Raw genomic sequence first — 14877 nt, forward strand, 5'->3', positions numbered from 1 at the left:
GGCCCGCTGAGGAGACGAAGCTTTTAACTACAGCACTGATATAATGGATAACCCGCCCTGAACTTTCCTTCCTTGGACTTTGTACTGGTGAAGCAATATTTTATACGTGATCAGACAAGCCGTCATCTTCAATAAACTAAATAACTAAATAACTTGACTATTTAAAAAAAAAAGCCATTTCAAATCACGCCCGATGAATAGCAAGCCTTCTGCACATGCAGAAGAAAGCAACTTTCGTTCTGGGAATAAACTTCCCGTTTCTGGCAGGAGATGTGGATAGCAAGCCGCGGCAGTGCTCAGTGAATGGGTGTCAGGGTGTCATATTTGAATGCGTAATGGGTAAACATTGGCAGAAACTTCCTTTAGCACGTGACTTTAAAACAAACAGCAGTCAGCAGGGAGCTACCAGCTGTGTGTGTGTAGGGGAAAAAGGGGGGCACTTAGACACACTCCCTTCTTGAAGCAAGGAGAAAAAAAAAGGCCCTGTCTGCCATCACCTCCTCCCTCAAAACATGCAGGGCATTAAACGACTTGTCTGGACTCAGGCACAGAGCCCCACCCCTGGAAAGTCCTCCTGGCAAGGCCGTTTAAACAAAGTTCATGGGAACACAGAAGCAAGACATGAAATAGAGTCCAGGCATTCACAGAATCTTGTCTTCCCTTAAATCAACCAGTTGTTTCAGGGTGGGCGGGGAGAGAGCATTCGGCAAGAAGCTTCAAGTTCGGTTCTGACGCAGGCTGTTGGAACACCCTCTGCCATCCTTAAATGTTCCGAAGAAGAGAAGAAGCAAACACATTTTCTTCAGTGCAAAAAGAATGAGACAGTGGGTGCACCTCATACAGTAAACCTTCACCCTTGGGCGAGCCTCTCCTCCCACCCCTGCCACCGCCAAGGAACGCGCTGGTCCTGGGAACTAGAAGCTTGTCTCCTGCTAGGAAGTCTGCACATGGAACTCGGTTCCTTAAAAGCTCCTGGCCCCGAGTCAGGTCCAGATTGGTCAAGCAGCAAGGGGAGGTAGGGAGACAACTCTCCCTTGGACTCTGAAAAGGTCGCAGGAGGGAAAACCCATAAAACAGCAATGTCCTTTACTCATGAACAAGCATGAGACATGTTGTCCCGGGATGAGGAAGGATTACTGCCGATCAGTGCATTGCACATTAAACTATTAAATGGTTCCATCCTGCCCCCGCCGTGACAAAAATAGCATTCAAGTAAAACAAAACAAAACAAAACAAAAACAAAACAGGGTGAATAGAAAATGCCCCACCTAAGTCTTAAGTCTTAGTTTTGTGGGATGCATGGATGGAACGGCGTAACCTCCAGGAGCGATTCTCAAATTTTAGTTTTGATTCATGTGCAACTGGAACTGTATTACCAAGAAGCCACACAGAATGGCTAAGCGAAGGAAATTGAGGGTGGGGGTATGTTCGCTCTTTCTTATCTACTCTGATAAGCACGTGGCTCGCCGCTGCTTGCCCCAGCTACTTAAAATAGTAAGAGTGTGTGTTCAGGGTACGTGTGGAGACGTGTGGAATCGTTACAGTGTAACCACGCAAACAAATTTATCTAAAGGCCATTAGCCATGAGCAATGCGAGATATCGCCACTGGAAAACACAGAGTTTCACTTTGCGAAAAGTAGGTCTGGTATTTGTACAGGGTCAAAATGCTTGCGACGGAGGTTTGGGGATCCACAGTTAACTTATACTATACTAAAATATAACTTATTTTATACTGAAATCTATACTAGAACATCTCTAGTTTCTTACCCACAAACTTCTGGCTCTTTAGGCTGCAGGATCAAATAGCAACCAGAGGCCTGGAGCCAGCAGACGTCAGTGGAACTGCATAAAAATAATAAGTGACATGTGTTTGAAAACATCTATCCACACACACAGGTACATGTGGAGGTATAGGCATCATGTTGAGAATAAACAGGCATGTGTGAGAAGACACACGAAACCACACATTCAAAATATCCGGCTTCCACCTGCATCCTAGCCTGTTCTATGCATAATTATGTACAATTTTTAAAAAAAAGGATGCTCAGGCATAACTAAGAAAAATTTAACTGCCAAAATTTTTTGAAAAGTCACTTAGCAGTATGCATATAGACACATGTGTGTATGTATGTGTGTGGGGGGGGGGAGAATACATGTGCTATTCCATCCTGTAATTTCTCTCACAGGCATCTTGCACACAGTGGTATGTAAGATACCTATAAAAAGACACGAAGGTGAGACATTCATTCAACAGGAACAGGAGCGGCGGAGCTGAAAGCGAAAGTCAGTTTACAGAGAGGGTGTGAGCGGGTTGTAGTTCACGCTCACAGCAGATCATAAACATCAGTTCACTGTGAATGAATACGCAAGCAGGTTGCAGCTCACGCTCACTCACCGTGGATACCCTTCAGAGGACAAGCTCGGCTTGTCGGAGGCAGATAGCTGCTTCTGAGGTGTTTCTAGTGTGTTCACTTTTGAGTGATAGCAAAGAAGAGACATAGAACATGCATGCTACTGGATGGATGCTTATAAAATAACCTGGAACAACCTTGCCCCATCTGTGTGCGTGGATGTACAGCTGTGATTATATAAGCAAGAAGTATGTGTAAAGTTACCAGCTAGACTTACATGCCTGGGGCATGTGGAGAGCTGAGAGAATGAAAGGGGAAAGGAGAGGGAAGGGGAAGCTAAGCAGATTTAAAGACCTACTTCTCTGAGTAACATAAATATATGAATGCAATAAAATGTGTGTGTTCAGGCGAAATTATATATACATAATCATACATATGCATATATGGGTGAAAATTACAAAATGATTGAAAGCCAGCTAAGACAGATGCTGACATCTGTATTAATAGAAATATCAGCTGAGCCCTCAATGTGGACATAGCATAGTCTAAGAACGTGCATCTCATGCTGAAATAGTCTAAGAAAGCACAGCTCACAACTCCTCAAGACAGCCTTACGAGAAAGCCAGCAGTGTCCCCATTCCCAGCCAAATGGCCCTCTAACAGACATCTTGGCCACTTCAGAGCACAGCACCTCCTGACATATTAAAATTAAAACAGCACTCTTATTCGCTTCTTTGCTGATCATGTTTGTTTTCTTTGGTGTCTCCATCTGGAAGACAAATTTCAAGAAGACACTACAAGAATTATTCTTGCCATTTATTCATTTTAGATACAGATGCAATGGAGTTTCATCAGATTCACGCCTGTTACCCTCTCTTGGACCCTTCCACTCCCGCTGAGTCCCCTCTTCTTCCTCACTAGCCCCCCTTTTGCTTCACGCATCTTTTTATTTCCTCTTAATGACCCAATAAGCTGCAATCAAGTTGCCTACAGAGGAGGAGTGAGGGGCTGTGTGTGGGAACTCCGAGCACCTTTCTAGTGGCTAAAGCCCTGAAGAACTTGTCTCTCCTTCCCCTGTCATGGTTAATCCTAATTGTCAATTTGATTGTTTTGATAAACACCTAGGATAAGAATAAAGCACAACTGTGTGGTGTCAGTGATGTGATTTTTAATGACAATCAGATTCCGATCTAATGAATGGGTTAACCCTTGATGGAGACATAACAGCATGCCATTACTAGGAGTGGGAGCCTACTTGGAAACAGTCTCTCTATCATCTATCTGTCTGTCTGTCTATCTATCTATCTATTTCTCCTCCACCTCTCTCATGTGCCAACCTCTACCATATGCATTCTCCATGTTCTACTGAAGCATACCAGGGTCAGTAATCCTGTTCTGACTCTTGGTATTTATGCCAGGCATTTCACTGGGACAAAATAAAGGATGCTTACACATGCCATTCATGAAGCCATATTATCCAATCAGCCAAAGTTGTTTCAAATCACATAAATCAAGGGTAAATGTCTTTGAAGTCACCTCTCTCTCATTCATAGGCTCATTGAGAAACCATTGAGCGCCTCCTGTTCTGCACTAGAACCTGGGTATTCGTGGGTGGCCATGGCAACGTCTTAATAGGTGATGGGTTGGAGTGAGCTGACCATTCGCATGGTACCAGTGTATTTTGACTTCATATTCTGAAACTTAGCGGGGTGGTGACCTTTTTCTTAACAATAAGGGTGAAACTGTGATCTTGTGAAAGACAAGGGGACCTTCCAGGGACCCAGAAATTCTCTCCAAGCTGACTTCATCAGAGGAAGGGAGTGATGAACGAAGGGGACCCAACGCATCCTTCCCTTAACAGCCCACGAGCAGCACAAGGCAAAGCAAGCTCTTTCTCATTAGTGTTCAAGGTAGAAGTTATGAATTGCTTGCTTCTCCTCTGCCTTCATCCTCAACTCAAGCGTTCTTTAATTGCCAACATCTCTAAAGAAACACTGCACACAGAGCATCAACAACCAAGTGCTTTATGTTCCAACACCAGGAACCACTGCTAGCCTCAGCCCCCACCAGCGAATTTCTTTTCAACTTTCTCCAAAACCCACGGTGTAAGGTCTCCCTCAGAAGGTCAGGCTGGTTGAAATAGAGGCAGTGATTGAGGTGAGGCCGCAGTCAGTCACCAACAGGCTTATTAAGAAAACAGCACTGAGAAAACCCAGAGCAATCATCCACTGCTGTGACTTTGGAGCTGGCCTGACATCCTGAATCGGTAACGACACAAATGGAGAAAGCTTCGGTGTCTCGCAGTGCTTTCTGACCGGGAGCCAAAGCCTTTCAATTACACATGTGTTTTTGCAAGCTCCTGGCTTTCCCTTCTCTTCCCTATTCTGGCTGCCCCCTGCACCACTCTTGGCAAGCCTCACTCCGGAGAGGTCTGAAAAAGTTTCCATCTGGGCGATTCCTTTGGTTAATCATTAGCAGCTCTGGTAAAGGCTCCTGGTGAGGCTGTTGGAAAGAACTAACACATGGGAGAAAAAATTCTCAGGGTTCATTTGTTTGGGAGATTTAAGGAATCTTAGCCTGGAATACTGAGACACCTGTGGAAACCGGTGAGACACTATACTAAGAAATGATATCAAATCACTCTAATATGGCGGAGGGAAGGAAGCTTATTCATAAACACACTGTTAGGAGCACTTCATCTTTACAGACAACCTAGGCGTTTTTATCTCCCAGTTTACAGCGTTAGACTTGAAACCCCTAGCCTTTCAATTCTGCCCATATTTGAGCATCTTTATGTAAGTCAATGAGGAATGTCCCTTGTTCTCAGAAAGGCTTTTCTCGTTCTGGGAGCCCGTGAATCATATAACCCAGCAAGAAACAAACAACCTCGCTTGCAGTTTTCCACCCGGCTTTCCTCTTCTTGGCTGGTATTTCACAGCAAACTTCGGGGACAGATAAACAACATTGTATCCTGCACATAAAGAGGACCGAGCTGGTGTTCACTCATTAGCCCTCAATACAACACGGCGCTCACTCCCCTGCAACTCCGCCGCCTCACCCTGTTTACATTGTTCAGTTCCAGCAGTTTAGAAGACACTAAGAAAGCAGAACTGCCCTGGCTCTTTCACGTTGGTGGTGAACTTTACGCTCCACTTGTGTTGCAACCTCGGAGGTTACTCAATTCCACCTGGCACTTCAGTTCTTTGAGATAAATGAGGTTTCGGGGGGGGGGGGAGGGGGCAGTCAGTTGCTCCTGTTGGCATACAAGGGATGGCACATTTAACCCAGTGGGAGGTAACGTTTTGTGTGGTTTTTCAAGGCAGGGTTTTTCTGTGTAGCCCTGGGCTGTCCTGGAAGTCACTCTATAGACCAGGCTGGCCTCAAACTCGCGGAGATCCACATGCCTCTGCCTCCTGAATGCTGGGATTAAAAGCATGCATCACCACTGCCTGGCTCCAGAAGGCAACTTTTTAAGAGTTAAAATAAAACCTAGTGGTACACAAAGGAAGCTGTTGCCATGAAAGAGGAGTGAAAGCCAGCACCCAGGGCATCTTCTTTTGGGAAATCACTTCGTGTGTGTGTGTGTGTGTGTGTGTGTGTGTGTGTGTGTGGATATAGACGCTGTGCATAAAAGACACTAGTGTAGACTCACAAGTACTGTCAGATTTGAACCGATTTCTCATGACTGAAACTGAGAATTTCATTTGTTGATCTTTTGAAAGTCCCATATGCAGACATTCATTTCTGGAAACCACAAACTAATATTCGTAGCAACTCTGCATGGACACAGATGTAATAAAGCCAAGTGAAGGAAGAAGGGAGAAGGAACTTTCAATGAGAATCCCAAGAAAGGAAACCTTCCTGCTGTGACTTGTAGTCCTAACCAACCCGAAACCTTCAGATTCAAGTTGGAGGACAGAAAAAGACAGTGACCTTTTCCATCTCCAGCAAACGCTAGCGTTATTCCTGCCTAAAATACACTGATATCCTTAACTTTACGACTAGTAGAATTAGCTTCACGTAGATAAGCCATCTGCTGCAAGTGATTCGCTTAAATTAGGTCATCAGGGCAAATCCTAGTCATTACACATGGGCTGTGGGAAGCTGGTGGTGAGGAAGACACACACTTTCAGGCAAAGAATCCCCTGTGAAAATGAAGGTAGACATTGGGATAACAGATCTGAGAGCCAAAGAAAACCAAAAATTGAGAGCAAAGGACTAGAGACCAGAAAGGAAGCCAGAATCCTGTCTTCCTGGTTTAGGAAGAAATAATCTGCCAGTCTTGACCTTGAATGGATGGCCTTCAGTACAGACGTGCTTCTGCTGTTTACGCCCACAGGATTGTGGCTCTTTGTTACAGCAGCCTCAAGAGACTAATACACTTAGTTTCCCTCAAGGTCAGCTCCTGGGCACACATTCCGTTCCCCTCGCTTCTTACTCTGTACAACACCCCTAAAGTAAAGAAGAGAACCATCCAAGCAGGGCCCAAGGCTCCCTCTGCTTTCTGCTCCTATAATCCTAACATTTCCAGTTTCAAAGAAATATCCATAAGAAGCTTCCAACATTAAAAAGATAACACGTGGCTGATTCTACCTGTTGGCCAAATAGAAAATGAAGAAGCAGCCGTTGTGTTGATCTGGGAAGTGAGTTGAAGGGCTTGAGTTGGAGATTCTGCCTAGACCGTTCATAGCACTTGAAGACAGAGAAACTGCCTCTAAAGGAGCCTGAAGTTCAAATCCAATGTCAAATAATCTAATTCCGTTCGAACATTATGCTGGCAGTACATGCTTTCAGGATGCAGCACCATCCTGCACTGTGTCTGTCTTATGTTGTTTTTTAATTTGTTTCTTTATTCTTGGACAACATCAAACGTATATATAAAACACTCTGACTATTAACCTCCCACTATTCTCTCTCATCCAACTCCCACTGAGACCTTTCTTTGTCCCAAGAAGGATCGCACCCACCCTCAACCCTGTACACACTATTTGCATGATTTCATGATATGGGAGTTTTGTTTCTGTGACCCACTGAGTTTAATTGGGCTTTCTTGCACAAGCATAGATGGAAGGCTATTTGCTTGAGCTGGGGGAACTTGCCAGTGTCTGTACCACCGAAGATGGGTCCGTACCACACCCATCCCCAACACGACCACCCAATAACAGCCAATGCTTCCCCAGGAAAGGGCAGAGCCTCCTGAACCCCTCCCCAACAAATGATGGCATGGAGTCCAGTCCTTGAGCAGATCTTGTAGGTAATCACAGTATGGCACAGTCTTTAAACAGCTGATGAGTTTGAATGTCTTTATTTTGATATCATCACTTCCTCTTAGAGAAGAGTGAATGACTTAGGTACCTGGAAGGGGCTGAAATTAGGTTGGAGTTATTAATTACCCAAAGGACAGACATTCAGAAGTGTATTTTTTGTGTGTGTGCTTTTTCTCAAAGATACCTGAACTCTCTAAGGACACATCTGTTCACCCCCAGCATGACTGCAATCACGAATAAATGAGGCTATTCTACTAAAGCCCACCTTGGAGAACCAGTGACTTGACGTATGGGGACTCCCAGGAAGCCGCATCAGCATGAAGTCCACCTCAGTGCGATTGACAGCTCAGAGAAGCTACATTTCTAGAGTTTCCTGACCAACTTGCAGCCAGCTCCACTGGTGAGTGGAACCATGGTTTACTGCTTTATATAAACTTGGGGAGGGGCATGGTGACTCTTGTTCATTCTAGAGTTCCCTGAGTCTTGACAGTCTCATGACGTCGGTGAGGTTCATAGGTTTCTTTTACTTCCTACATCTTATTAGCGTCTCTCTTCTTCCCAGAAGGGACTCCCTTGATTCTGAGAAGATAGCTACACAGCAATGCATCTTAGCATTAATTTAGGAAGGGGACACAGCCAAGCATCTGAGAGGTGAGAGACGGCAATGCATGCTGGGAGCTCCTGACCAGGACGTTATTTCAGAAAAGCATGGATGAATGGGATGCTTTTAAGTCCAGGTCATGGGAGAACAGGAAGTGTAGGCTGTATTTGGCAGCTTTTAATATAATATATTAAAGAAGAACGAACTTGATTATAAACAAATGACGATTTTTCCTATCTCTGCTCAATTTCCTCGGAGCCTTTTCCTAAATCATAACTCTTGGCTTGTAATTTCAGGTATGATCATGGGACCACAATGGAGCACCCTGTTGATAAGCTTTGGAAACAGATCAAGAATCTAAGGCAATCACTGAAACCACGGAAGTCTTCTATCTGTGACAATATCCACAGAAAAAAAACTCAAACAGGCAGTGTCGTACAGGGCATCTTGATTCGTCAATGCACTTGCTAATTACAGACAAATTCCTTGGATGGGTTTTTACCCTTTGTGTGCTCTAACATATGTGCTATTAAAGGGGGTACCTGCCGAGTGGTTGGCTAACCTTAGAGGACACTTCGATGGTTGCCTCTTCTTCTAAATGAAGCCAGTTTCAAACATTCTTTCCAGCCCAGTAATGGATGGTGCCGTTAGTCCTTTCTTAGAGATTTGTCTCTAAGTCATCTTCTAAGCCTTCTACAGATGCCAGTGATGACAGCTGAACAACGCCCCAGGAGTCCACTTCAGCAGACAAGAGTGCAATGCCAAATACACATCTCAGGGTATCAAGACATCGTAAAACTTTGAACTCTCAGCTCTAATGTAAGTCAAAAGTCAAATGTGCCCATGGCTTTTCTCTGGGGTCAAGTTCCTCCTTCCAAGGAGCAAATGTGTGTCTGCGTTCTATCCCATCCATTTCCATTTCTCATGGGACAGCTAATCAATACAGGGAATTTGAGGTACAGGAGAGGCTCATTTGGGTGATTTCTCCAAACTTTTCTGATATTTGACAATCAACATCTCTCCAAACAGGCTACAGCAGGAGAAAAGAAACAATATTAAATATTTATTGATTAATATAACATGCCAGACGCTGTTAGTAGTCAAATACATCATCCATAGTCTCCTAAAAATAAAATTATGATATTGAGTCTACAATGACCTCTATTGTACACAAGGAAATGCAGTCACAGAATAATAAAGAGTTTGCCCGAGGTCTCCTACACACATCTGGTAAGTTGTAGACAGAACAAGAATGTGAACACCAATGATTGATCCAGAAGAGATTAGAAGGTCCAAACCCACTGCATTCTCTGGCACCATGGAAGACTGGTGTGAAAATTAAGTAAATTCATGAATCTTGACTCAGCATTTAAGGCAGGGCCATGTCATCCTTTGTGGCGGGACATTGTGTTCGTTGTCCTCTATTTAGTGGCATCACTGACTTCTACTGATTTGATTACTCAACCTCAATCTGTGATACTCAAGCTCGTCTGTGTGCCCTGCCAACCTCTTCCGCCTGAGGAGGAACAGCAGAGGCGCAACCCCAGTACGGATCCATCGGCTCAGTGTACTCAGACCACCTGTTCCATGGCATGGCAATTGTTCCCAAACACTACCATCATGGTGTCACTTCGATGATTTATTTACAGAAGTTTCTCAAATACTTTTGCTCGGCATTTCCACACGGGCCATAAACACAGTTTCCCTTAATGACAAGATTTTTCTAGCAGAGGGTAGAGACTGAGAGATCAAACAGCAAAGATGACGAAAGATAACAAGGTGAACGTCTGTCTAGTCCCCCTCTATGCCCTTAGATGGTAGGATGTTGTCTGGGAGACTTATATTACCCTGGATACAAAATGTCAGATGACTGGAGGACTCTGGCCTCCTTTTGATGTCAGAATTCTGTCCCGAGGAAGAGAAGGCAAAAGTCACTTTTGCCTGCTACTCCTGGTTTTCTTTGTTCTGGTCTCTGTGGAGAATGTTCCACTTGCACCTGGCCTTCAGCTCTTGCACTCTTAATCTATTTCCTTAATAATACTGCCAGAAATCATGTTTGGAGATAAACTTGGAGACAGGTTTGCTTCAAATCCGACGAGCTGGCTTTAATCCCCAGGGCCCATATAGTAGAAGGGACAAACTGACTCTCAAAAACTATTCTCTCTCTTCCACATGTGTCCCATTACCTCGGTGCACAACATACATAAATAAATATACCCAAGACAATTTTTAAAAAATAATTGTGTTAATTGGTTTGTCTAACAAATATCTATCTTCGCCATTGCCAAACACACTCTATGGAGCAGTAACTCAAATTCTATCTAAACATCCCAGAAAAAAAAGTCAGTGATATGCAGTAAGCAATCAAAAAACATGTTGGATTCATTCACTAATCCTAGATGCTATGATATTCCAAATGTTTTCTATCTTCTCTCAATGGGAAGAATTTTAGGATTTGAACCAACAGATGTTAAACTGTTGTGTGTCGACACAGAGTGGTTTGAACATCTCAGTAACTCCAGAAAAGACTTATACACACATTCTTCCACCTCTGCCAAGGTTTCAGTGTCAAGCTCCAGTCTCTGTGTGATCCAGAAGCTGCTTGCTACCACTGTGTGTTCCATGGTGGCTATTAATTCCTGTGGGGAGAGTCTCGACCAACCGAGACGGGTTGTACTGAACACTTCGTTGCTCTGGTCCTCTCTTCCTTCTTACTCATGAGCTTTCCTGGGGAATAAAAGATGTTGTGTGGGACAAGCAGAAATGCAAATGAAATATAAAAGCGAACTGCGGAAAGGAAAAATGTCTTTAATGGAGTGACAACTGTGGGATGACTAGAGGCTGATTCGTCAATGGGAACTCACTGTCTCTTTATCTATAGCTATAGATAGAAAGGCATGTGTGTATACATATCTACATATAGCTCTATACATACACACACACACACACACATATATATATATATATATAAACTCAATGGTTATGAAACTCAAAATTTTCCTCAATGTTATATTCAGTCTTATATATATTTGTCCTGGAATTGGATGTCCTCTGCTCAAATATCAAAGGATAACCAATTAGCAAATAAGTAAGTAAAACAAATAATTAAAAATGCATAGCTCATGAGTTTTTGTCCTTGTTTTGTTTTGCTGTTTTTGTTTTTGTTTTTGAACTGATATTGGTCAAGGAAAAAGGAACCATTTAAAAAGATTCTCAGTGCTGTGTATGGTCAAACACTCAGAGTACTGGCACTGAGGTAGGATAGTTAAAAGCCCAAATCAAGTATAGGGCCACACAGTAAGCCCTCCATCAAGAAAACATGGAAGAAAATAGCAAAGGAAGGAAGGTGGGCCCAGCCGGGTCAGCTTCAAGGTGAAATGTCTTCCAAGGAATTTCAAATAAAGCTTGCTTTTGTTCAAGAGTTAAAGTGAAGTTAGCATGCACATGATGGCAGGGAACAGGCTGCAGTTTTGACCAGATCTCCTTGATCTATTCCAACTGTGGCCTTCACGGTACACATCATCCAATCAGATCTCACAAGCAGCAGCTCCACGCTCACTTGGAGTCTCCTTTCCAGCTGGGACGTCTAGCATGCTCCACCTCCCCAGCCGGGACGGCCATAGCAGTACCCACTATACCTGGTGCTATACAGTTCAGATGTAAAATGACCCCAAACGTTGCTGTGCTGAAATTTTATCCCCCCACTGGTGATGCTGTTGAGATGCGAATGGATAATAACAGTAGATTAACCCATTGATGGGTCGTGGCTGAAGGCGCTATTAGGAGACAGGATTATTCGGGAGAAGTAAGTCATCAGGATATGCTTTTGAATGCTATCTGGTCCCTGGCCTCTTCTTAGCACTTTCTGTTTTCCAATCCCCATGAGGGAAGAAGTTATGGTCTGATGGGTACTTTCCACCAAGATGTTCCATCTTGCCTACCACCAGCAATGGTGGGATCAATTAACATTGACTAGAAAAATATTTGAAATGGTGTGCAAAAATAAATCCCTTGCTCTTATTGCTCTTGAGTATTTTTGTCTTAGGGTGAAAGTGACCAATACATTTCATTAATGAATGACTCAAAAATCTTCACAAGTCAGGAACTGGAGAGATGGCTCAGTGGTTAAAAGCACTGGTTGCTCTTCCAGAAAACCAATATTTGGTTTCAAGCACCCATACGGCAGCATACAGCTGTCTGTAGCTCCAGTTCCACAGGATCTGACATCTTCACACAGAGATGTATGCAGGCAAAATGCCAAAGCACGTAAAATAAAAAAAAAATAAAATAAAAATCTCCACAAGTCACACAGTGCACTGCTTTCTCTGCTTACTTTTCTCTTGGTTTGATGACGTGGCTGACGAGAAGTCACTTAAAGGAAAGGACTTATTTTGGTCGGAGGGTTCAGTCCTTCATGGCTGGGGTGGCAGCAACATTTTTAAAGTGATAGCAACAGAAGCACAGGGCTGCTTGCTCACCGTTTGGGTGGACCAAAGAGCAGAAAGAGGAGAATTCTGGCCCTCAATTTTTCCTTTTCAGTTCAGAATAAAAGCCCAGTTTGTGGTCTGGTACCAACCACATTCACCGCAGCTCTCCCCTCCTTTATTAAACCACACTGGAAACCTCCTACATTATTCTAAATCACTTAAATTAACAATGAAGATTACCACAGTAACATCAAACTAACTCTTCATTAGCAGAACACTATAAACTTCATGCCTCTTCGGCATCTCTGTTGGCAGGGTGTAGGAATAATAGGTGGCTGCCTTCTGCATTTTTCTGTTTTAATAGTAAATACATTAATTTTACTCGGTGCTCAGTGACAATCAACCAATCTCAATCTCTCTCTCTCTCTCTCTCTCTCTCTCTCTCTCTCTCTCTCTCCTCTTTCCCCTCTCTCCCTTTTCTCCCCTCTCCTCTTCTCCTCTTCTCTTCTCTTCTCTCTCTCTCTCTCTCTCTCTCTCTCTCTCTCTCTCTCTCTCTCCCTTTGTCCCCCAACCTACATTTCTCTTGTTTCTAATGTCTTTGTATTGAAGGGAGGCAAAGTACCAACTCTCAGCCCATGTTTGCAAAGTAGACTAAGGAACTAATGTAAGCTTGCATACTGAGACGGACACAAGACAGAATATACTGGGCAGCTCCAGTATGTTAGACATTTTTGTCCTTACATCCTTTGATTGAGACAGATTTCAACAATCAGACACCAAAAGTCTTACTAATTAAACCAGATTTTCAATTGTGGTGTGTAGTTCTGATGTAGTAAATGCCAGAGCACAGGAGTATACCACAAGGATGAGTCCAAATAACAGACTCTGAGAGTCAATGTAGAGACGACTTGTTTCAAACAAATTGAAGGCTGGAGTTATAGCTCAGCCGGTAGAGTGTCCACTGAGGTTCTGGGTGTGAACCCCAGCAAGCCACATACCAGGTGTGGCGGTGTCTACTTGCAACTCCAGCACTGGGGAAGTGGATTCTAAAAGATCAGAAGTTCATGGTCACCCTCAACTATAAAAAAGTTCAAAGCCAGGATTTTCTGGGATACATGAAACTCTGTCTCCAAAAAAAGCAAAGAAAAATGTGAGGAAAAAAATAAAGAAGATATTGTTCAAGAAAAATAAACATGCATGGGAAATTTATTTTAAACAGCAAGGAATATTATCATTGGAGAGTTGCCTCAAGAGAGAAAATTCAGCTCCGAATATAAGTTGACTTTGGATTTTTTGCTGAAACTGTACTCACAGGAGAGGATTGAGTCCTATTAATGACAAGGGCTCAAAGAAGTCTGGGTAAAATTTGGTCAGGGAAAGCCTTTGTCAATGCATAGATGATATTTAAAATTTAAAACTAATCCTCAGACCCACAGCCTTGAAGAAAATTCTGTGTCGCTCCTAGAGCTAGGAAGATAAAGACTATCTCAGGGTGAATAATAACTCCTTGTACATGACCTGGGACCTCCCCAGCATGCCACAGGACAGGCTCTAGGACATTCCAGAAGAATCTAGAGAGGAAATGGCTGACTCACATGAGACAGCAATCACAAAGTCGGGAACTGACAGGAGTCTTCACCACTTGGCTCAACAGTCACTCGGCAAGTATTTATTTTATAATCACCCAAATGAGGATAAAAATATCCCTTTCAAAATCTGTGGAGACTTTTGAAAGATAACATAGGCAAGGGGCCTGCTGTACAAAGGTCCTGGACAGCTGCCTGTTCTGTCATCAGCATTGCTCACAATTATCTATTATTTTCCTTCATTAGCCCTTCAACGCACGGTGTCTCGCACACACATCTCGTATAGTCATTTAACCTTTCCCTAGGCTCACACGACGGCCTCTCAGAAAGACTGTCATTTCTTTGAGGTAGGAGAGTGTGCGCCTTATTTCTCTGAGATTTCTCATAATACCTTGCAAAGGACCATTCCCAGAATAGACAGCGAAGATGAATTGAATGAATAATATATAAGAGAAAGAGAAGGAAAGGGAGTTCGTTAAGTCAAGGGTTATTTGAAAACCTAGGATGTTTCTTGGAAATCAGTGTAAATGACTCATGTAAATGAGCTGACTGAAATATATTTAAGGCTCCCTTGGGGGAAAGAGTTCCATTTCCAACCTCAACGAATACAGTTATCTGTTCCTCATGCCTTACACACAGTCTGC

Source organism: Microtus oregoni, unplaced genomic scaffold (assembly GCF_018167655.1).
Source record: "Microtus oregoni isolate MIOR12 unplaced genomic scaffold, Mior012 000001F_ref0000356, whole genome shotgun sequence".
In the NCBI taxonomy this organism is placed as follows: Eukaryota; Metazoa; Chordata; class Mammalia; order Rodentia; family Cricetidae; genus Microtus; species Microtus oregoni.